General features: G+C 41.0%; 1 protein-coding gene and 1 long non-coding RNA gene across 3 annotated transcripts in view; one reads left to right on the top strand and one right to left on the bottom strand.

Moving 5' to 3' along the window:
• The window catches only part of LOC130547598 (uncharacterized), a 32,577-nt gene extending 10,126 nt beyond the window's left edge, over positions 1-22,451 (bottom strand). Inside the window, exons 1-6 of the long non-coding RNA XR_008961901.1 lie at positions 21,081-22,451; positions 19,288-19,317; positions 19,089-19,164; positions 15,818-15,902; positions 15,202-15,254; positions 1,748-1,814 (exon numbers count right to left, since the gene is read on the bottom strand). This is a non-coding gene — a long non-coding RNA (uncharacterized LOC130547598). The remainder of the gene's footprint in view (positions 1-1,747; positions 1,815-15,201; positions 15,255-15,817; positions 15,903-19,088; positions 19,165-19,287; positions 19,318-21,080) is intronic.
• chrm2a (cholinergic receptor, muscarinic 2a) overlaps positions 10,346-22,733 on the top strand; it is a 54,599-nt gene continuing 42,211 nt past the window's right edge. Inside the window, exon 1 of one of the 2 annotated variants that reach the window (XM_057323652.1) lies at positions 10,346-11,248. The gene's annotated coding sequence lies outside the window, so the exon portion shown is untranslated. The remainder of the gene's footprint in view (positions 11,249-22,733) is intronic. The other variant, XM_057323651.1, reaches the window with a different exon arrangement.

Here is a 22,733-nt window from a genome sequence, read left to right as displayed (position 1 = left end):
GAGAGAGAGAGAGAGAGAGAGAGAGAGAGAGAGAGAGAGACGTGTGTGTGAAAGTGACACAGAAGACAGCATTTAAATGGAGACATACAGCGAGAAAGACAAGAGCTATCACACACACACACATGTATGCACACACAGACACACACGAACACACGCACACACAAAGATAAGGTCAGTGTCGACACATCACTCAGCACGTAGGAAACTAGAGACACATGTTTTTGTTCAAGGGCTTGTTGTGTGTGCGTGTGTGTGTGTGTGTGTGTGCGTGTGTGAGTGCGATATAATTAAGACGTTAACGCTAAAAGTAAATAAATATTGTTATCTGTTATTCAACAGCAGTCTGTGACTGAACCTGACTGAAAAGCCTGATTTTGTGTAATACGTTGCAAACATATTGAAATACAGACAGACCATCATGAGAGTGTGTGTGTAACTGTGTGTGTGATGACATTATGCACGCAGACTGACACAACAGTAAACCAGTTTTTCTGATGGTGGACAACTTGATGGATAAAACAGCACATATTAATAGTTTAAGAGAATCTGAGAGAATCGCTGAAGTTACAGGAAATCAAACAGGGCTTCACAGAACCAAAGCAAATCACACACGTTAACACTGTTTACACACAACACTGATGTTTCACTACACACTCACATGCTAATCTAATCCATGCATTTCATTAGATAAATATTTACAGTCATATGTCTTTTGATTAGTTAAATATTTACAAACATCCGTGTTTAATGTTTATTGTTGCTAGAAGGCAGAACAGTGTTGTTGTGGAATCCTGTAAACGCACAGAATGATAGCAGAAGAGATTTATTCCTGCACCTCATTGTGATTCTAACTTCCAAACACTGCTGTGCATGTGAGCGAAGAGTGACTGGCACCACTGAGATTAAAACACACGACTGCACGCGCACGCACGCACGCACGCACGCACGCACACACACACACACAGCCTCAAGCTCATAGTAATCACTTTCATACCCTCACTTTTCATTCCAGTTTTATTTTTCTTTGGGGCAAGGGCACAAACACACACACACACACACACACACACACACACACACACGCACGCACGCACGCACGCACGCACGCACGCACACGCACGCACACACACACACACACACACACACACAAACTTTCATTCATGTACAAATATGTACACGTGTGGAGTATGAGTTTGTGTCTTCAGTAATGTTTTAATCTCATGGGTTGAACATAACATGGCACAATATGTATATGTGTTCAGAAAGTCAATGTCTCTCTCTCTGCTCAGAAGAATATTATAATTGCTCAGTTATTGCTCTTTCGTTGCTCAGGAGCCTGTTGCTCTTCATTTGTTTGGGGTTCATTTCAGTGTCGATGAAAAATAAAAATCTTAAATGATAATTTCAATGTAATTCTTACAGTATGTAAATTACATTTTATGATCATCATCACCTAATAACAATAAACTGATCCAGTGAATAAAACAAAAATAACCTTTGTTTTGAAGGAAGGGCTGAAGCTGAATGCAAGTCTGCTTCTGCTCTTACCCTGCTGCACACTGCTTAGTGCGCACTGCTTAGTGAACACTGCATGCTGCTTCTGCATACAGTGTGAAAGAGGCTAACATTTGAAGGAAATTTCAAACCTGGATAGGAGTTAAATATCAGCTGGAACTGAAGATCCTCTGGGGTTTTTTAGGGATTTTTCTCACTTTAAGATATTGATGTTTTGCAGTAGGTAAAAACTCACCGGGCTGGTGTGATTCCAAACCGCTCAGCTCATCTCTGTCACAATATTCCTACGTCTGTGAGTCCTTCTGAAACAGATAACACAGGAACATTCATGTGTGGATGAGAGAAGAGAACATACGCGTATCTCACCACCACCGCTTCACAAGTGATAAATGACTCAAATGTTTCCCGTTGGGTTTTTATCTGAGACACACAAAACCGTTTCATTGCTTTCTTTTTCAGGAAAATAACTGACGTCTTTTCATTAAAGTTTTTGTTCATAGTCACACTAAGCTTTATCAGTCTGTCTAAAAAGTGCCTGATCACAGACTTCAATTGTTCTTATATAAAGATAATGCAACACAGATTAGACCTTAAAAAAGAATTATAAACACAATTTTTTACTTCAAGTACTGTTAAATCAGGAGTCTGATATTCGTATTTATAAAAAAATACATCTGACTGTAATCAATTGAAATCTCGTGAAATCATACGTATGTTGGAGCTGTGCTAGTTAAATGTCTCTCAATCATTTACACTCAAATCAGTAAGAAAACGACACGTCGGTATCGCAGTTCAATGAGCCGGAGCAAAACCAAACAAACAGAGAGTGTCTTCCTCACATTTATAGACAGACGGGTTATTGATCAATCCTGATTGACTATTGAACTGAAAATGTCAGCCGTTAGCACACGTTCACAGAATCATTAATGCAGTGAAGTGTGTGTGTAATGAAGGGTTATAATATGTGTGTGTCTGTGATGTCATCAGAGAACGAAGTGAGCAGAAATTATTTTAATAGAGGGTATGCATTGACGTCACTTTCCCACGTGAACACGCCGGGACACGCTCCTAAGGCAACTAAGGCAAAATGGCTGCATTCAATAGGAGGAACAAAAAACCGGGACTAAAACACGCAATTATTTGCTGAAACTACAAGCAGCTGGACTCGACGGTGATCCTTACGACTACCTTGTGTTCACGTGGGAAAGTGACGACACGTGCATAATCTCTAGCAGTTTGCATGCGAAGGCGACACGAGTGAAAAGTTAAATGTGATGAAGAGTTTAACGTAATGCAAATGAGCAGTGACGTAACGTGGCAACAACCAATGAGAATGCAGAGAGTGGTCATGTGATATAGAGGGATTCTCGATTAGGATGTTGCGCATTACGGAAGATTTACAAAGAGCAGGCACTAATGTTGTGTATTTAAATGACAGAAATTGTATGTGTGCGCGCGCATACAGAGTGAAAATTCAGCACTGTACATGCGTGTTGTGTGTGTATTGTGAAGAGGGTTGACTGGGGCTTTTAGACGCTCCGTCTGTGTGCCGTAATTGAGGTGATGTTGTTTAAAAAGCACTCAGGAGGAGAGACAGACAGTGAGAGAGAGAGAGAGACACACACACATGAGAGATGAGACACAGTGACATGTTTTATTACAGAGAGCGAGAAGTTGTGTTGCACGCATGTGCTTTTAACGCACAAAAGGACGAGAATCAGTTCACATTCACACCCACGAGATCTGGTTCAAACGCCCGATTCACAGATATCCAAATGAAAAATGTGTGTCTCCGTGAAATCAAATGGGAAGTTTTTCTGGCTTTTCAAACTCTGCAGAGAGACAGGTGTAGATTTACCTTCCAACAGTGCTAAAATAAAATCCACACACAGACTATAATAACAGACAGTAATTTCCCTTTGGCTCTCAGACCTGATGTTTAATGTCAGCGCTCTAAATGACAGATTCCTGCCTTAATGAAGACGCGTTTACAGAGCCGTGAATCACTTCTCTTCATTACTAAACCCTTATATGAGTTCACATCAAACTCTCAGACTCAGCGGACGGCCAGCGGAGGGTTCAGCTCGGACCACTGAAGCAAATTTAAAGCTGATGTCTGGCTCGTGATTGGCTCCCGTAGAGAGCGGCTCTGTTCTCTGATGAGTCTGAAACTTCAGGATTGATGGCTTCTTCTCTACTTTCATCCGCACACGAGTTGAATTTATAATGTAGGATTATCTGAACTTTTTCACATAATGTTTGTTTGTGTAGCTGGTAAACAGAAGAGCGAGGGCCATTGGCCGCTGACCTGCTAATAAACAGCAAAGCAGAATTCAATCTATATTACATCACAAGTTGTCATCGCATTAAAACAGAATATATTGCTTTAAAATGCTGTCTGGACAGCTCACTTGCTTTGTAATACGGAATTCAAATTGATTTCTGTAGCGCTTTTCTGCAATTTTGCACTGCTGCGTGTGCACGCGTTTGTGTGTGTGTCTATGTGCATCTTGTGTGTGTGGAGTGTTTTGTATGTGGATGTGTCTGTCTTCTGTGTTTTCACCTTTTTCTTGTTTTTACATGTATAACTTTAAATGTTTTGCTTATAGTCAATATGTCTCATGTACAGCTGCTTTGTAACAATGAAAATTTGTAAATAGCGCTATATAAATAAAGTTGACATGACATGCCATGATGACAGATTCAGAGCGAGACATTAAACTGCAGGTTGACCAAAAAAGACTGTAGCAGCTAAATATCACAAAAAAAAGAAAGAGTATAAAATCATAAAGCTGAAAATATTCAGGAGACGCCTGTATAGTTCATTAGTGCATGTATGCATGTATGGAGGTTATCTAGAGATTCAAAGCTTCACAGTTGTTTTCGACAGGTCATAAAACACACACATGCACACACAGTCATGTCCACAGGACAACAATTGTGTCATATTTTCCGGTCAATGTGGCTTAATTAACCATTGAACTTCTCTAAGACAAAACACAGGTACACACACACACACACACACTCTCTCTCTCTCTCTGGACCGTCAGATTACATAAGAGCTGAAATAAGCAGCTGTATCTGAGGGCTTAATTTGTGGAGTTCACAGCTCAGATGTTTCTCTTTCAGAGTTCAGCAGATTTAATGAATGTTTTTATCTTTTAAAGTAGAAGATTTCTTCACCCAGAAATGAAACTCCTGTCATTATTTATTCACCCCCAAACACACACGCTCCTGTAGCTTCATCCTCTGAGAAACATTTCACTTGTTCTGCACTGAACACCTGCACTGATTTCACACAACGGAGAAACATATGTGACACGAGTTGCCATTTGCTTTCCATTTGATCTCATTGTTCAGGATGAAAGAGGAGAGATCTCATTTGTTATTTCCCCCTCTCTCTCCTGTGTTTATCCGCTGTGACTGTACATCCATTTAAAGTGGATTTGTAACAGCAGACTGACTTTTATGGCGTTGATTCTTTGATAGATGAATATTAGAAAGTCATTCCCATAAGAAAAATCACAAGATGAGATCTCTTTAATATCTCAGTTTTTTCTCCTAGACATCAATGAGAATAAATGGAATAATGCACGACACATACTGTACACATGTGGTCATATGAATAGACTATCATTCAATCACTTCATCTCATTCCTCTTTATTTGCTGGCGGGTTCTCCCTCAGGAGAAGCTTCAGGATGAACAGAGTGGACATTCATTCACTTTACTCCTCGTATGGAGTGGCAGGGTCACACACACACACAGTCGGTTCTTATTATAAGAGCTCCAGACAGAGATCCGGCGAGATGCTTTAATAACAGATCACATCGTCTGACACTTACTGTAATCTCTAAACTAGTGAAATTATAATGAACAGGACTGATGTAGATTTCTGCAGCTCCGCTCATTTCAAGCGTGACAAATTAACTTTCCCATCATCCATACGTACCTGAGGATTTAACACCCAAACCACAACAGCAGTGAAAACTCAGAGTAAGGTCAATATGAACTGACTGTGTGTGTCATGTGCTCAATGGATAAAGCAGGTTTCTACTGGAGAAACAGCAGCTGTCAGACCAAACACAAGAGAACTTCAGAATAATGCAGCTGAAGAACTGGAGCATTACAACAAGTCACTCAGACTGAAAAATATCAGCAATTAATTTTCAACCTTTCGGCACAGATCTGCATGCACATGAGCTCGTGAGCACATTCTTCTTTCTCTGCTTCACAACTATCTGCAATTAATTCAGTTAAACTGCTACACACATTCTGTCTTAATGTTGTTTTTTACATGAGATGAGGTTTAGGTGAGCAATTCATCTTTCTGCACAAAAAAACTTAACACTACAAGAAAACTTGTTTTATGGAAATCTAAAATGCAAATCTATTCACTAAATTAATTTTTAATTTTAATGTAATTATTTTGAGCTGCTGTGTCTTTAAAGATTAAAACAGCAAAAATAAGCTTTATTGTTTTAAACTGTATATAGTGTGTGTGTGTGTGTTCCTGGTGCACATGAACAGCTTTCATTTAGCAGAAACAATGGCTACACTAATGGAACATGAGAGACACACAGAACAGAGCAATAAAGACACTTTAAACACAAGCACGCACACGCACGCACATATACACACACACACACACGCACGCACGCACGCACGCACACGCATGCACACACACGCACACACCTACACACACAGCAATGTTTGAGCCCTGTGTGTGTGTTCTTCATCTGTCAACTTTAAATGCAGATAAACATGAGACAATAGTGATGAAAAATGAACCGAGCCACACTGTAGAATAAAGAAGCGTGTGTGTTTGTGTGTGTGTGTCCTGGTAAACCCTACAGTCTAAGGACCAAATGTCCCCAAAAAAGATAGTAATAGCAATACTTTTTTGACCTTGTGGGGACTTTTTTGGTCCCCATGAAGAAAACCGCTTAAAAATCAAACAAAGTGATTGTGCTAAATGTTGAAATGCTTGTATTATGATTTGGCTTTGAGGTGAGGGTTGCAAAATGCAATATTTAGTTTGTATAAAATAAATACTATTACGTCTATGGAAAGTCCTCATAAAACATGAATGTGTATGTGTGTGTGTGACAGAGAGAGATTAACATTGAGAGACAGGGTGTAACTGATGTCTCACTTCTTGCTGTCTATCTTCATGATAAACAGCTATTGCACACACACACGCACACACACATACACACACGGGCACACTATACACTTCTATTGCTTATAAAGCTAATTATAATGCCTACAGACTGAAGTGTGCTCCCGGGCACGCTCTACCGGTCCTGCGGATCAGACCAGATGCAAATCCAGACTTTAATCTCCTGATTTCTCCCGTTTTTCTCTTGAGAAAAGACCTGATTTATATTAATAAAATTAGTTTGCAGCAACAGTTTAAAAGCTTCATTTTCACAGGAGCCCTAAAAAAATGTGACAATGAATCACACTTAAAAATGTGTGAATGTCACTATTAAATTACATAAGAGCAAAGCGCACAAATAATGCTGCTTGACGTTTTTCACACAACTTCAGTAGTTTGTTTTTATTTGGAACTCAAGCGTTTTATCATCTCAATCCTTGTGTGAAATGTTTTGCTTAAAGTTAGTGGGGGTATTTTTCTTTAAAATGTCACTTGCTTCGACGTTTTGTTATCTAACACAATTACATTCAAACTTTTATAAATGTGGCTCAGTTATCTAAAGCCTTCACTACACAGTCCTTTACACTCACAATACACCAGAAATGTGTCCTCTCTCTCTCTCATCAGAAATGATTACAGAGAATTGTGGGTCAGAAGCTGGAGGTCTGCCTCATGAGAAAACACATGCACGCACGCACACACACACATTACAGTGACATTGTTCAGCAGTCACCTAACAAATGGATATTGCTGGAGGTTATGAAGAACACAATCACTTAAAGGGATAGTTCACCCAGAAGTGAAAATCCTGTCATGAATTACTCACCTCTATCCCGTTAACAGTGGAAAGCGTGTGTGTTTCTACATCTCCAAAATGACCCAGTGCAACAAATATTAAGAAATGAATGAGTGACCTGTAGAGGATGAAGGGCAGACGGATGGATGTGCACTGAGCTGTCTCTCTCTGTCACTGTGAAGGAACTTCAGTTTTCCATCCGAGACCAATTTCTGTTCAGCACCACAGAATGATGCAACTTGCACCCAAGACCACGACGTGAATCTGAAAACTGTCTCTGCTTCTCCAGGATAAACACTTACATAAAGATTCAGCCAAACATGTACACGTACATTCTGTCATCATTTACTCACCTGCACATCACTTAAACCCTCATTTACAGCTCCAGTTTGTTCTCACGCGGAGCTATCATACAGCTTCAGTAAAAAGAAAAATCACAGATGAGATCTCCTTAAAAACCTCTATTATTTGTCCTAGACATCAGTGAGAACAAATGGAGAGTAAATGCTTATGCAAGTCTCAGACGTTTCTCCTGAGAAAAAAAGTCATTAGAGTCATTAGAGTTTGAGAAGAGATGTCAACAATGTGTCAAACTGAGCTCAGATTTGTCAAGTCTGCAATCAAAAGTCAATATTATTGAAGATCTTGATATGAACTCAAACATTTCTCATCAAATTTAACCAAATCCAGATGATTTTACGTCTGCAATCTACATTCTTTTCACACCTTCAATTACAGTCTCGGTTGTTTCTGTTTTTATTCCTCATAAGCAATTTTACATTGCAGTGACTTAAATGAAACACAACTAAGAACTCCATCAAATCTTCTGGGATTTCCTTACTTTATTCCTTTAACCTTCAAACAGCCAAACTACTCTAATCCGTGTAGTAACGTGAAGTTAAATAACTCGATTTAAACAACACTAAAGACCTGATGCAGCCTTACAAATGCACATTTATGTGGAGATGTTTAGCAGTGAGGTCACCTCTAAATGAGGGATTTTAAAGCAATTTTGAAGGAGTGTCTCTCTCTCACTTCATAACCCTGTGTGTGTTTATGACGTGTTGTTTATGTGTGTGTTGTTCTCTCATAGCAGACATCGATCTGGCTCTCCTCTAATCTGCTGCGCTGCTAAAAGGCAAGAATTAAGCTGCACTTGAACACGTCACAAACAGAAAGAGAGAGAGACTCCAGAGACACATTGATGGAGCATGTGGATCGTCCGCAGGTTTGAACGTCTTCTCCCCGGGGGTCCGTTCACACTGTGAGAGAGACATTACTGTTTGTGTGTGTGTGTGTGATGCGGCCCACTCATAACACGCACGCACGCACGCACGCACACACACACACAGATGAGAGAGAGACGTGAATATTATTAAATATATAATTAGTCTGCTAAATGACTAAATGTAAATAACACAAATTAACTCGAATGAGAGATTTTTCAATGTATAACAACAATACAACAATGCTAGGACAGAACCATGGCGTGGATACAGAAGGTGCTTCCAAAAGTGGTTGCTAGGGCATTACTATGCGGTTGCTAGGGTGTTTTAAAGTGGCCCAAGTTAAGAGCCGACACCAAGATATTGCGTTTTGTTCGACGTTTATACACACTTTACTGTCTACAACGCAATACATTTACATCCATAGCACAAACAGTGCAAATTAAACTTTAATTCTTTGGGTTTACAAAAGTAACACCAGAAAAACAATCCACAAAGACACTCAGACACAAAACCACACAACCACACTTGTGTTACAGCCGTAACAGGTCCAAAATTCCTCTGATTGATTTCTATTTGTCCTGATCCCTGGCACGAGTGACAGACGGCTGACAGACAGTTCATTTAAACTGAGACATTCACACAATCATCCTGCCTGTCTATTCCTCCGTCTGTCCTCTTCCTCCACTCCATATTCCTCTTCTCCAGCAGCAGACAAAGCTATCGCCACCAGAGGAACGGCTCTGATTGTATGCAGCCATTGTGCTTTCCTAAATGAGAGACGAGAAACAGAGGCTCCTCTATTAGCAGCTGTCAATTAAAGGGCTACGATGGGACTGTGGCGGTACAGATGTCCGTATTCTCCGCCTCGGCTCGACGGCGTGGGCTGAATTGGCATGTGAAATAATGCAGATATGTGGTGCGGAATCAAACCATGGGCGTTAATTAAACGCAGAGATCAAACTAACAACGTTGTCTTCTACCAATCCAACTCTCGGGCACTTATTTTCCCCCGCTCATTAAACAAATACAAAACAACATCATTAATGAAGAACATCGTGTCATTGTGTCACCGCAGGCATTTACATGTTGTGCGTGCGTGAACTGTCATTTAACAAACTACATGCAGTCATTTTATTGACATGATGGGCACGGAGATGGATGTGAGCTCAGGAGAACACCGGCCATTTAACAACCAAGGATCACAACACAGACACAGACACACACACACACACACACACACGCACGCACGCACGCACGCACGCACGCACGCACGCACGCACGCGCACACACACACACACACACACACACACGCACACACACTCATGATAGAGAGAGAGTGTGTGTTTCTCCAGTAGATGTCAGTATAATCTTCAGATGTTAAAAGCGTTCTGCAATTCGTGTCAGGTGCGTTCATGCTTAAAAACCCTTCAGACACACAACTAAAACCACACAAAAGAACTGTGGTTGCATCATCCAATATATTTATACATTATTTCCATGTCATTTTTGGGGGGGGGCAAGAGACATCCAACATTTGCATAAACACACAGAGCACATCACTCTCATTCACGAGTTGCTTTGATCCTGAGTTCATTAATGATGTGAAAACACGTTTAATCTGATGTTCGGCTAAACACAATGTGATTTTGGACATGGCATCATGGTGATTCAATGGGTCTGTTGATAATACCCTAGTATTCTTTGAAGTACACTGGAGTATTATTCAAATATCATTGTATGTGAATGTGGTTTATATGAAAGTTTAATGGCACTCGAATGTTTTGACATTGTTAGTAATAAAATGTGCATAGTAATTTCATGGTATTCTTATAGTTTCATACAAATATATAATGTCATATGAATACAGCAATAATTCAGTACCCTGGTATTACCCCCTGATCCCATTAGTATACCATGGTACCGCCACAGTACTCTTGTATAAATGGATTAGCGTCACACATCACGCGCAGCGGTACATTTTTTCGCCAAAAGGTTTTTCATGGTTTAGTGTAGACACAAATCTCCGAGGACGCGCTGCGCAGTCACGTCACGTTCGAGCAAGACGCTCAAATCCCGTTTAATCCACAGGCGTATCGTATCGACCCATTGGGCAACTGCGCGCAGTCCTTGGTGCTGAAATCCAGTCAATCACTTCAGTCATACACGATCGCCTCTCTACACATTAATTTGTGCGTAAATATCACACACACCCTATCTGTAATAGCTAAAAGGACATTTTAAGGAAATAAAACTCATAAAGTAGAGTTACGTTAATGAATAGCCAACGCGTCCTCCTCCTCGCGTATAAAGTGAAGTGCGTTAATGATATGTGAGAATGATGCTGGAAAGGGTCCTCCCGCGTCTCCTCCCCTCCCTCCTTTTCTCCACTACTCACTTCCACTCCTCATTTCGCGTTCACCCACGAGAAGAGCTCCAGCCGTCAGCATCATGTCCTCAGACGTCCAGCTGCGTGACCGAACGGACCCACTGACCACCTGCGACCGAGAGAGCGGAGACCCCGCCGGCGTCACGAGCGACTGAGAGCAGGTAGGTGAGCGTCTCCACAGAACTACTGTACGCGCTTTTCCTGCATTAACACTTGTTTGTTGCGTGTTTTATGCACTTGGCGAAAGATTTAAGAAAATGCATTACAGCGCACAACATTGAGATGCGTAAAAGCATTTTTAAGCATGAAAGATTTGATGCTTTCAGGAGACCAGACGAAATGCCCATTAGTGAATGCGCAACATGGAGAGTCCAGATACCCAAGATTTCTGAAACAATCCAAACCATCTTTAAAACTTGCCACATAGAAATGCTGGTTAAACATGTAATTTGTACAACGTTATATAGTTGTAGTCTATCCCACTTTGCTGGGCTATGTTTACACCATCAGTTGGATAATTTTAGGTATGTTAGAGTGTGAAACCTAAAATCGATATAAAGCCGCAGATTCAGTCTCTCAGTTTTTTGATCGAGCTGTTGAAATTGACAGCTGTGCCACAGAGACACAGTTACAAGCATCACAACACATCAGTTCTGATTTTTTAACAGCAAAGCCTTCACATCCCAGTGCAGAATCAGACCCGAACTAACAACCAGACTCATTCCCTCTCCGCGTGCGCGACTCACGCACAAATCATCTAAAATTATTCTCGAAAGATCCGGCTTCATTCTCACATTCAGTCTTCTGTTTTAGTTTTCAAAACTTAGGATGAAAAACTTAAAAGAATGAACTGCGTTTTAAAGAGTTTTACATAATAAGATGTTGCGCACTTAAAACTCAGAGCGACTTTAACACGACATATTCCATTTAAGCTCACAAACACACTAGATAGATTTATTATGTAACCGGTCTACAATCTAATTGGTTATATATATTCCCTGAATAACCCTGCGCGTGTGCGTTTGTTAGGAAACCGATTTCCATCTCCACCTGATGTTATGGACAAACCTTTATGATCATCTGGCGATTGAATTGCTCTCCGTTTCACATCACATTCGCACAGCTCGTTTATTTTCCACTAAAGACTTGTAACAGAAACAACACGGAGCATTAACATTGATCAATCCGAGCAAATGTTTTCGCTGAGGAGTGAATTCTGCAGAGCCGTTCTATTTTACGCACGGGAGTGTTGCGTTTCTAATGCGCATTTCAGTTGATTGTCTGGATGAAGGTTAACTGAGTATAAAGTTCAGAAAAAAACATCATCTTTTGCTGGCTGTTTGCTTTTGGACTGGTTTTGTTGAGCTGATTATTCATTTATTGGAGACTGTCACGCAAAATCAAAAGCTCTATATAACCCCCGAGCTGACCGGTTCTTGACGACACATATGTAAACGCAAATAAAACTTTATTAGACAATATTTTCCAAAACATTTCACAAATATCCGTATTAACTGTCATTAATTTTTGGTCTTGCATATGCGGAGAGATTCCTAATGAAGAATGAGATTTATCTTCTCTATTGCTCCGTTCGTGGACCAGAGCACGAAAGTGAAATCGATCAGATTTGTAATCTCATTGATGATCAAAGCGCGTGCGGCGCTCGTGGTTGTTTCCGTTTTCGATATCAACCTTAAAACTGCTGTTTTTTAACCCTTAATGGTTCCTTTAAGATTCACTCATGACTGATCATAATGTAAGCATCGATTGCACTTGAACTGATAAAATGATGGATTATTGCACATATCGCTTGTATAAGGATTGGGAGCTGATGAATTGTTGCTGTCTGCTGCAGATGAAATGTGGTTAACGCACCGACAGATTAACGCGTAAAGAGACGCGGAGGTCCAGTACCTGTGGACTCAAACAAACGCGTGACACTTACGGCTCTGCTGATCTGGAACAGATGACTTGTGCACATTTTCAGTGAGGTTTATTGACAACGAGATGCGAACGTCTTCAGGTCATTTGGTTTGGTTCGTTCTGGTGCGTTAGAGGTGCAGAGGAGAGCGAGCATGAAGATGCCCTGTGACGCGCACAGGTAGGCTGAGAACGCATTAATATAACACACCTAATGTGAAGATCCCTGAAATCAAAACTAGACATACAGCACAGCCCTGTTTAGATTATACAAAAACAGTAAGCCTTTCAAGTTTCAATAGGAATTTGCATTCCTCAAACCCTTGCATGGGGTGTTGCTGCAAATGATTCATATGAATCAGTCACCTGGTAAAACAGTTAGGATATGGCATGAGATCTTATTGCATAACCTGCTTCAGGGCAGCGTTGCATCTCATCTTCATCACTACACACCTTCTCATTTCAAACATCTATTTTAAGCGTCTTTCTCTGCCCGGGTGACAGCGATGTTAAAGTGTTGAAGGAAAGACATAATTATCTCTGCTGTACACACAATAACAAGCACCAGCCGCCACCAGAGTGAATGAACATGTGAGCCAGTGACCTTTCCACAACACAGTTTGTATTTTCTAAACCAGGACGTCAGTCTTTCAGCGGGTGATGGAACCTTCTGGTTTAAAGAAAAAGCATAAAGCGCGTGTGACCTCTGACCCGTGTGTGTGTGTCATGACAGTGTTTTGTGTTCAGCAGTCCTGTGAAAGCATTTAATGTCAGCCATTCAGAGTTTAATGTCAGTGCGAGGGTGGATTGCTCACAGTCGGGTGTTAAAAGTTTATACAAGTTTACAGCACGCTGGAGTTGTGAGGTGAAGATAGTGAAAGTTTTGGTGGATATGGATTATGGGAATGTTGAAAGCTGTAGTGTTCTGGTGACTAATGTATCAATAAGATGATGTTTTAATCATTTAGAAGCACTAACAGGACCACTGAGAGCACCTCGGATTGATTGACAACATCTCTCACCACACACACACTTTATCACCTCTCTCGCTCTCTCTCTCTCAAGAGTACAAAGCCCTTCAGGTTATTGACGCACAACAGAAAATGTGTGCGTGCAAGAGAGAGAATCACTCCTTCAGCTTTCCGAGTCATTTATCAGTGTAACTAAATGCACGAGATGTAGAGAAAAGAGAGAAAGAGACACAGCGTGTTTGATTTGAATCGAAGCATCTGGCGGGTTTCAGAGTCATCTCCTCATTTCTGTCTGCCCTTGTCTGCTTCAGAAGCGAAGAAGTGCTTGTCCTCATGTATTATAGTAACAAGAAAAGAAACACGATTGCTGAGGAGGAGGAGAACGCAACGGTTACGTCTCATAATCTGCTCCTAGCAGCAGGTGTCATAACCTCCGTCATTTGTTACACAAAGAGACGAGCACAGAGAGAGAAAAATGACAAATACATGCAAATTCGCTCACTGTTTCTTCTCGTGTGCATGTGCGCTATTGTGGAACATCACAACGCTTGTGTTACGTAACGTGAAAACGAAACTGTATTTTGCTTCAGGTATTTATAAAATGCATCAAGTCTACATTTTCTAAATTGATAATATACAGAATATCAAAAGAAACATCATGAACCAGTGACAGACCCTGTTGTAAGCAACCGCCTGCATTTGAGTTTGACGATTTAGGTTCAGACTACACAATATTTTGTTACGATAGTCAATCTGTCAGATTTTGTGATTTTCCTTAAATTCTCGTTGTGTCTTAGACAAGAAACATGTCACACTACACAGTGCTTCCTGACCAATCATGGCTTCATGATGGCATGATGTCATCAAAAATGAGCAACTTCATGTTTGAAAGCTGTGTGTATGGAAAGGATTCTGTGCTCCTGTTGGTCAACGTCACAGATGTAATGAGACCATTCGTGGTGAATAAAAAAAAAATGAAACAAGTTAGTCTTTCTGTCAGGACGTCATGCAACATTGCAGACGCACATTATACTAAAAAACATAAAACAATAAATTCTTACGTCTCGTCTATTTTTATTTACAAATGACCACAACACCCTGCGTCCAATGAATGTTGCCAAAAATTATATTGTGTAGACTGAACCCAGTATTACTGAGCAACTGTATTTTGTGTCTGACCTCAGGACAGCAGCTGAGCGTCACTTGTTCATGTTCACGTCATTGTACCTGGATTAAGGTTCGTCTTTAGTCAGTAGTCGGTCATGTGAGCTGCATTATTCCTATAGGAAAAAGGGAAATTACACACAGTTATTTCCCCGAGAGCTGCGACTACCAACACAAGTAAAACACACAGACACACACTCTCATGAACTTCATGACATTAAGAGCAGTGACACGCACACTTCTTTCTTTCCCCCACAGGCGTCTGTCTTAAATGGCACACGCTGTGGCCGTGTGTGTGTGTGTCAGTCTGTTGACACACTCGGCTGATCTTCATCTCTCTGGGTGTGAGACGTGGCATGTTTGAGGCATTTTTCTACATTTCACATCTGATATTCTCTGTGCAGAACTCTAGAGGCACAAACGCTGTCAGACACGAGCACAACTGACAGAAGAGAGGAAACTGTGTGTGTGTGAGGGCCTAAAGGGTGTTCAGAGCATCAGTAAAACAGCAGGACACCCCCGGACAGACACCCGCTCCGCACCACTCCATCTCTCTGACTGCATTTACACTTTAAGGCCAAATACACAGACATTTTTCATTTATGATAGACGGAGTTGTGGATGATGCTGTTTGTGAACTAAAAAAGCTAATTTCCCAGTGGAGAATATCATTGCTCACATGTTGCTCTTTTATAGCTCAGGAGATTTGATGGAGTTCTCAGTTGGGCTTCGTGGACGTATCAACGTGGTCTCAGAAGTTTCTCCTGCAAACAGAAAGAAATAAAAATGGTAAATGTTGAAGTACATGGCAAAGTGAATGTAGAATGTATAAATAATCTGGATTTGAGTAAATTTGATGAGAAATGTTTGAGTTCATATTGAGATCTTCAATAATATTGAATTTGGATTGCAGACTTGACAAATCTGAGCTCAGTTTGACACATTTCTGACTCTTTTTCTCAGGAGAAATATCTGAGACGCAGATGAGACTTCAGCAACATTTAATGTCACTGATCTCATCTGTGATTTTTCTTTCTTGTGGATTATTTTTGTATTTCTTACGGGTAGACAGAAACACTGTACCCTAACACATTGGAAGTGTGTATTTAACACGCGCTTCAACATGACTCTAAATTAGATGTAGGTCAGATAACCAGATATCAGATGTGGAATAGACTCCGAGTAAAAATGAAAAAAGGCCTAAATCAGATCGGATCTCACGTGTGTTTCTGCTGTATACACGTGTGCAACAAGATCTGATCTCTATCAGTTATCGGAGAAAACATCAAGTAAAAACGTGGCAATTATCCTTCAGTGTAAATTCATCCCGTCTCTCGTCTCTACTTTATTTTGACAAAACCATCCAGCCAGCCAGTATTACAATTTAATTCCTCTAAACTATAATCAAATCTGAACTCACAGATCGTTATTACAATATAGAGAATAAAGAGAGTCTGTGTACAGGTCTGATACATTATTCCTCACCGCTGTCTCTCCATGAATCAAATCTAAATGTGTCTGTGCTGAAATGTGACTGTTGTAAGCAAACTTGTAAAGTTTTTAAAACATGTGAAAATCTGATGATTCATTTTTGCATGAATATAAAGTGTGGACCTTCAGAAGACTTTTAACAATTACTGCTCAACGGCTCCTAGGCCAAACTGATTTAATAAGCAATAAGAGTTGTTTGATACAGGCTTAAGACTGGTTCAGAAGAGGATCAAGACTGGTTTAGGACTGGATCAAGTGTGTATTGTCAGATAGTCCAGCGGGCATCAGTATTCATGGACGGCATTTATTCTTCATTTAAAGTGCATAAAGTGATCTAACGGAGCTGGACGCGGCCCAACGCAAGGTCATCAACCCGCTTTCCTCTGTGTGTTTATACCAATCAATACACACACACACACACACACACACACACACACACACACACACGCACACACACACACACACACACACACACACTGTTCTCTCTTTTTGCTTATGGGTGGATTATTCTGCCTTTTTCAGTGCATGTTGTACAGTTCTGCCGTACTGTCCGTCTTCTCAACTAAATTAGATTCAGATATCTTTAGACCTGAAGCATTAGGACAGACTGTCCCAAAGACAGAGAGGAAATTGAAGCGCAAAAATGAGAACTTGAGGGTCAAGAAGTGTTACATGAGCCGTACATGAGCACATACATGTTCTCCAAGCGTCACATTTACAGATTTTGCAGACGATTTTATCCAAAGTGACTTAATGTGCAGTCCAGCTACTGTACTGTACTGACATTTCATCAGTTTGCACTGCTAACGCAATGTTATGGTTCTTTAATTCACTCTCATGTGGTTGTAAATCTGTATGTGACTCTTTCCTCAGTGGAACACAACAGAAGATATTTTGAGAAATGTCTCAGTGGTTTTGAGTTCATACAATGGACGTCAATGGGGTTCGGTGTTGTTTGATTATCAACATTCTTCAAAAAATCTTATTTTGTGTACTGAAGAAGAAAGAAGATGAGTTAAAGACGAAATAATTATTCCTTTAAGGGTCATCAAAATGTAATGTATTAAACGCACACAGTAAGATTCTCTTTACACTGGTTAGGGAATGAGAATAAAACGCACTTAAGACACATTTATTGAATGTGATTTTGCATTCAGACACATTTGATGATGCAAATACATGCAATGTCAAGCTGGAAGCGTTCACGTATTCGCACAATACAGCTCTAATGTGTGATAGTGTACCAAGAAACACACACAGACAGCAAAGCACCAGCTGTCACCGTGCTGAGGTGAGGCGGTCAGATGCTTCTACAGGACAGGAGAGCCTCATGAGACCCCAAACCCAGAAACATTTACATTCCTCACACACTCCTCCGTTCTAATTACACAACAGATCTGATGTGCTTCTCCTGAGAGCCTCTATCCAATTATCTATCTGCTAGCAATTCATCTCTTCTCTTTCTCTCTCCATCTATTACACCTCCACACATTCACTCGCTCATTTCCTCCACCGCCTCATTACTGAGAGATAGAGAGAGTGAGGCAGAAAGATCTTTCTCTCTCTCTCTCTCTCTCTCTCTCTCTCTCTCTCTCTCTCTCCCCTTCAGGATTTCACCTGTGTAATGATGATAATAATGACCAGATGAAACAGCGTTCGATAAAAATATCCATTCAGGATGAATGTTTGACCTCGCCTCTGTGTGTGGACACTGTTCAAACAAATTCACTTTCAAGTGAAAGTTCACTGAAAAGTGAAAGTTGGTCATCTTTAGCTCACCCTCGGGTCATTTCATGACGTTTTCTCTCGAGGAACTCCAAGAGAGAAGCTCGGAGATGTTTGAGTACAGAACACATCAAATGTGTTCATTGACAGGAAATATTTTATTGATTATATCTCAAGGGGACATGGCACGTGACATAGTCATACGTCCGACCTACATTCGACTCTTTATAGTTTAGTATAGCTGTGCTCACGCTTTGCCGCATGTTTTCTTCAGATGATGTAGAAATCTTTCCGAATGATGGAGGAGGACGTCTGTGTGTGTAATGTGAAGTCTGGACGTCAAGATTACACATTGTGACGCACTGTTATGCGATAATTCTCTCTGTAGTAGCTGGTCTGATGTCATTTGATCCCCAGTTATCAGAACATCACAGAAAAAACTGCTCCGCTGAATTGCTTGGGGAGACGCCAGGGGCGGCGTGTTGTCCCGGTCACCCCACTAACCCGTCTGAAAAACACAACTGCGAATCGAACCCTGAGGCCTCACACGCCCACAGGAGCCATATTCCATTCCCTTACCGTCAACTTTGATTGCATGCTTGTTGTACAAATACCATGACCCCGGACTGTAACTTATGGATGAAACGATAAAGGAAATGAAGTCGCACTTTGAAGCAATATTCTTTCCTTACTACCAAACATGGCTGAAATATGGAGCAACAGCGGAGACTCACCCTGGAGATGATCATGTTTAGTCTCGCGGTGATTCTCTGAAGCATGCGGCCGGCGATGTTCAAAAGACAACAAGACCTGCAAGAGAACTAGAATTAGCTCCATGGACAATTTAACAAACATATAGAGTATCAAATGACATTAAACCTGTACGTATGGCCCAGAGGATCATATTATTGTTTAGCTGTTTCTCTCTCATACCTCGGGAAGTCTCTGCATCTCCTCTTTACACTGTAGTGAAATAAAAAAGACATTAAGACAGTGGTTTGAGTAGGACTATAGAGGCATAAACTGGATGTGCATAGCTCGGATGATTGGATTTGGATGTGGTGAGTGGTACTTCATTTCATATTAAAATAGTTGACTTTGACTGCAGACATTTGAGATGTTAAGATGTCTTCTGACACTCTAAAGGAGACAGATGTCAGATTAAAGGGGCTTGAACGAGATCTCGTTTGCGCTTTTCTATCATACAGGCTAAAAATTGACCATGCCTGTATTTTGTTTTGGTAAAGGACAAAATAAAAAAGACCACCATATTTTCAGGAATCTGTATGCAACACTTGACGAGATCCCGAAAATGAGAATTCTTTCATCAGTAATTCACCCCGTGTCATGTCAAACCAGTATGACTTTCTTCTTCAGAACACAAAAGAAGATCTTCAAACAACCCTGAACCCCATTGACTTCCATTGTATGAACACAAAATCACCGAGACATTTCTCAAAATATCTTCTGTTGTGTTTTAACTGAAGAAAGAGTCACGTACAGGTTTACAACCACACGAGAGTGAATAAATGATGACAGATTTTTGTTATTTTTTGCATGAACTAATGTAAGTGTGGAGGATCTGTACATGCCCCCAGGAGGCTGATTCTTATTGCCTTGAATTTCTCCGGAACTCTTCTGACTTTGAGAACTCAGTGCTGTGTTGTAGATCACAGAGATGCTCGGCTGAGCGAAGGACTTTGAGAAGCTCTGATGTTATCAGGTGTGTATGTGTGTTTTCATCTGATGAAACATTCGGGCTGAGCAGTTTTGATTGCCTTCGACAGTTCTGTTTTTGAAGCGTTTTTCTCTTATAGACGAGCAGATGTACTAATGAAAGATTACTTGATAATCATTCATCTTGTCGTATTACTTTGTACTTTTACTAAATGTTTGTTTATTTGAAGATCTCCTCTCGCTGCTGGGTTCAGAGCTTCACGCTGTTGGTGAATGTTTGCGCTCGCTGGATTATGTCTGTTTATTGCAACATTTTTTATTTTAAAAGGATTGCGCCGTATACGTGCACAAGTCCTCAGTTTATTTGAGCGTACTGTGAGCTTGTAATTACACCATTAATGTTGCTCTGAAAGGAAAATGAAAGCCTCCAGCCACAGAAACCGCATTCAAATGAAAAGCCTGGAAATTTACATCACAAACAGACAGCTGGAAACATCTAAAACACTTCAAAAATGCTAATGTGTAGTTTTCCTGACATTATAGTTTGAGATGTTAAAGCGATAGTTCAACCAAAAGTACACGTTTTGTCACTGTTTACTCGACAACTGCCCCGGCCCAGCTTTTCCCCCACAGCGCGATCCGCCCGTTCACATTAGCGCTTCAGTTAAGATATCAGGTATGGAGAGGTTATTCCTGAGAGCTTCAGCGCTGTCACATTCAGACGCGCTCCTAACAATCACATCTCCAGAAAGCGGTACATCGCCCTGGGCCTGAAAGCACCGCGTCCCGTCCTGAGATTGTGGGAGAACGGCACCTGTTATAGCAGGTGATGCTGCTGAATCTGTACTCAAGGCTCATTATCAACGTGTCAAAATGTACAATGTCAGATTTGGATGACATCATCTGAATCATTTCAGTGGTGATGCCACTAAAATCACGTCATTGCTTAGTAACAGAACATCTCTCATCATTGCGTCACAACAAGGTCACATGTTGACTAAAAATCATTACACGCGTGTGAAACTGCAAACATACTTTAAAGCACTTACGTCTCATTTGTTGAGGCCAAGCCTTTCTTGTTCCTCTCAGCAGTACTCCACGTCGTCTTCTGCACACATTCAATAGCACAATCCATCATTTACAAATGTAATCGTACATGTTCAGACATTTCAGGGATTCAGTTCAGAGGAGAGCTGTCATAACATTTCATTTGGAGTATCAATTCCACACAAGTCATTCCCTCTTCTCTGTTTATTTTCGTTGCTCAGAGCAAACATGCATTGGAACACAGCCCTGCATGCGTGCGCACAGGCATGCGACAGAGCGAGCGGTCGTGATCCGTCCGCAGTCAGAGAGAACACACGCAGTACATGCTGCACACTGCATTCTCATCGCAGATAAATCCTGAAACATGACCTCATTCGCTCATCTAATTATTATGCAAATATTTAAACTGTTGCATTTTCAATCTCATTTTGTGTCAAACCGTTTAAATTTTTGGCAGAGCAAATAATGAAGGACTAGATGTTTGATATCCTGGGGTTGAAGTCCATTTTAAACGCATTGCATTGTGGGATACGGTGCGTTCTGCTGTTCATTTGGGCAAATGCGGTACAGTAAGTACATCTCTCTTTCATCTGAGCCGTGATGATGATGATCTCGTGCAGTTGCGTATCTGAGGCTTGGCATCAGCGCTGGAGTGGTGACGGTGTGTGTGTGCTGGTGGATTCCCTTCCGTTCTGTTCACGCTCCAACATCACTCAACGATCAGCCAACCATAACCATAAACCTGACAGCACAGAGAGAGAGAGACTCCTGCTGCTTCTCTCTCTCTCTCATCTCTGACAGGCAGGAAAGACCCATCGGTCACACGTGTCCAGTGGCTTTGAAGTGTTTCCCGGCATGTTAGCGGCGTGATTTTTCCCCGGAGAGCGAGACGGAGCAGGTATACGACACCTCAGCCGGGCCAACAACCTCCAATCACGACTCGCTCGGCACGGAGCGCTTGTTGCTGATTTTAAAGAGCTTTATATGTGCTGTAATTAACCCAGAACATCTGTCCCGCAGAGACGCTTTCATCGCTGCAAAAACCTGCTGAACATTTCAACTCTAAACTGTTTTACACGAGCACACATAATGAAAATTAACATGAAAATGCTTTCTGCGACCTGTTTTAGTAATCACTTCAGAGTGAAACGGGTTCAATGAGGGACAGAAACGCAGGGCTGACTGACTAAACCCTGAGATACTGCACATACAATCATACAGCGGCTATTGGGTTATTGTTTAACATGATTCAATATCGGTATTGATAGGTGAGGTCGGCCAAAAAGAAAGCTATTTATCATGTTTTAATAAGAGATTATGATGACAATTTGTTCTTCAATGAATGAGACCAAGACTGTGTGTTAAAGATAGTGGGTCAACTAATATTTAAAATGAGTGCCATGTCAGCTACTATATAACTTTTTAAAAAGACACACACGCACACTTCGATAACTTCACAGATTTTTAACACACCTCAGTTTTACAACCTGCAGCACTTTCATAAAACCATCTTAAACCGCGTGTGTGTAAGACAACGATTTGACGCCGGTGTTTGATTGAGAATGTCGTCCCTGCATTCCAACGGCAGCCTCAGTGCATGCTGGGATTGATTGAGCTGTCCCAGCATCCCCCAAACCTGTCACCCGTTGGAGTTA

This window comes from Triplophysa rosa, linkage group LG24 (assembly GCF_024868665.1).
Source record: "Triplophysa rosa linkage group LG24, Trosa_1v2, whole genome shotgun sequence".
Lineage (NCBI taxonomy): Eukaryota > Metazoa > Chordata > Actinopteri > Cypriniformes > Nemacheilidae > Triplophysa > Triplophysa rosa.
Note: the sequence above shows the minus strand (reverse complement) of the source record. Positions and strands in the feature narration are given on the sequence as shown.